Source organism: Littorina saxatilis, linkage group LG11 (assembly GCF_037325665.1).
Source record: "Littorina saxatilis isolate snail1 linkage group LG11, US_GU_Lsax_2.0, whole genome shotgun sequence".
NCBI lineage: Eukaryota > Metazoa > Mollusca > Gastropoda > Littorinimorpha > Littorinidae > Littorina > Littorina saxatilis.
In genome coordinates, this window is record NC_090255.1 from 3209742 (window position 1) to 3212530 (window position 2789).

Below are 2789 nucleotides of genomic sequence, written 5' to 3' on the forward strand. Positions count from 1 at the left end.
TCAAAATGGGATGTCGCGCGATTGTTATGACACGGTAGTAAAATGACGCTTGGCTTGTGAAATGTTTGCGACAATGGGATGGGGGCGAAATGGAATGGCGGTGAAACGGCATGGCGGCCAAATGGGATATAATGTCAAAATGGGATGTCGCGCTATTGTTATGTTATGACATGTTAGTAAAATGACGCTCGGCTTGTGAAATGTCGCGAAAATGGGATGGGGCAAAAAATATGACGGCGGCAAAATGGGATTGCACCAAAATGGGATGTGGATTTAAAACCACCCCCACCACTCAGCGTAGAGGCTCTAAACAAGAAAAATTAATAATAATAAAAGGCATGCATTACTTTGTGGAATGCGATATTTTTACATTTTTACAAATCGCGGTTTTAGGTTCGACGTGATTTGCAAAATGTTTTTACATTTTTACAAAACACGGGTTAACAACAACTTCAAATTATCTTTTTTTCTTTCTTTTTCTCACAGGCCTTATTTGAAATGTCTGCTACAGCATGCTCGCCTGTTGGGAGAGCTCTGCCTTCCAAACTTAACGCCATCGACTTTGACAGCTCATTCCAAGGAAACAGTAGAATGATCTTCAGTGGGAGAGGTCTGTAAACTAACCATAATAGAATACATTATGCTGTCTTTAGTAGTGTTCAGTCGTTTCCTGTTGTGTTGCTTAATGTTGTATATATTTGTTTCTTTGATTAGGCTTAATTCCTCTATGCAAGAAAACACACTAAAGCAACAACAATAAAAACAACAACAACAACAACAGTAGCAACAACATCAACAACAGCAATAATAACATCAATGATAATGCATGTATCAACAAGGAAACTAACGAAACAACCCAACAGAAAAAAGAAGCAAAGAACTGCAACAAACACATCTATCTATCTCTCTATCTATCTATCCATTCATTCATCCATCTACCCATCTTTACATCTACCCACATATCTATCTGTCTAGAAATATATTGCTCTCCATAAACATCTCTCACTCTCTCTTGGAATCCATTACTTTGTCACTTTCTCTGTCTCTTTGTCTCTGTCTCTGTCTCTTTGTTTCTGTCTCTGTCTCTCTCTCTCCCTCCTCTCTCTGTCTCTGTCTCTGTCTCTCTCTTCCTCCTCTCTCTCTCTCTCTCTCTCTCTCTCTCTCTCTCTCTCTCTCTCTCTCTCTCTCTCTCTCTCTCTCTCTCTCTCTCTCTCTCTCTCTCTGTCTGTCTGTCTGTCTGTCTGTTTCAGTGTTAGTGTGTGTCTGTGTGTCTGAGTCTCCACTCTTGTCATATGTACCAATCTCCATGGAAACGTTTTCACAGGGAACAAGCTGGAAGTTACAGGCACTGGTCACGTGATATTGACGAAACAATGCACTGCCGGGGAACGAGAGACCTTCAGTGTCTATGTGGAGGACCAGGGGACTTACCCTGGAACACTGCAAGGCATTCCAAGCACTGTCACCTTCGTTTGTAATGTGAGTCTTGAACGTTTATCACATCCATACAATAAATCCCAAAACAAAGAGACTGCCAACGTTCCAAAATTCAGAATAAAAAAACAAGACAGGTAAGTTGTTGGAACGTTGTTATTGACAAAATTACGTTAAAATCACAAATATATCGACCCAACGGTCTTTTATGTGAACATAATACTATTTGTTTGTCTGTTCACTTAAAAGACCGTTGAGTCGACATATTTGTGATTGTAACATAGTGTTGTCAATAACAATTAACGTTCCAACAACTTACCTTTCTTGTTGTATCACATCCATAATAACCTGTATGATCTGTATTCGTTGTCTCCTTGTTTGCTGTATTGCCTCAGTCCGCCTCTGAATATTTTTGTTGTTGTAATCATAATCGGAAGGGTTAAATATTGTATGCGTGTATTATTAATTAGCTATGTTAATTTCTTATTCCGCGCCTGTGTCTGTATGTGTAAAACGTGAATATCCTCTGTGTATGTGTCACATTATCGATATTGATGTCTGACTGGTCTTTTTGTATCTTTGTACAACCTCGTTACCTTGTAGTTTTCGTTGCTATTGTTTGATTTGCTGCTTGGTTGGTTGGTTGGTCTGTAGGTTTGTTTGTTCTGTCTTGTCTTGAAAAACTGTTATTTTTTTATTAATTTTTTTTAATTGTTTTGCAATGAACATCTCTAAGTTAGCTATAGGTTTTTGACTTTACATGTTAACAAAGTCAATTCGAGTGTGACATCCGCAGTTATCTGTTACACTGGCGAGGAATGTGGAATCATATCTCGACCTGATTTGAGTTCAGCAATGTGTAGCCTATGACACAGCTGTACAAAGCGCAAAGGCTACGCACCTCGAAACAACCAAAGATATTATTTTGATATGATATTAATAGTTGCCTTGTTTGTACTTTCAGGAATGCCCAACGACAACCACCGCTGTCATCACTACTACCACAACTCCTTAAAGATAGTAGACCTAAGCCTAAGGCACCAGTTTGGAAAGTTCTCTGAGAATATCACGGAAAAATATAACGCTTAAACACAAATTCCAAGACCTACCTCGTGCTCGTTGTCATCTATTCAACTCCTAAAACGAACTCAATTTCAAATCCGTATTTCCGGGAATAGCATCAACTACTCAAGGTAGAAAGTTAAAACAAAAGTCATGACTCGCGGAAAAAGGCACACAATGATAATTACAGTATGGGATTTATACTCTAAACACAGCCGTTAACAATTGTTAGTAACTCGGCGATCACACGTTAATGTTAAGGTATTCATGTGTGTGGTCACATAATCACAATC

The 2789-nt window shown here is 38.9% G+C and overlaps 1 long non-coding RNA gene across 1 annotated transcript; it reads left to right on the forward strand.

Annotated features, from left to right (window-relative positions):
• Positions 1–483: 483 nt before the first annotated feature.
• Positions 484–2526, forward strand: LOC138979417 (uncharacterized). Its single transcript, XR_011460018.1, has 3 exons — positions 484–610; positions 1325–1479; positions 2399–2526. It is a non-coding gene; the product is annotated as an uncharacterized lncRNA (long non-coding RNA).
• The last annotated feature ends 263 nt before the right edge of the window (positions 2527–2789 follow it).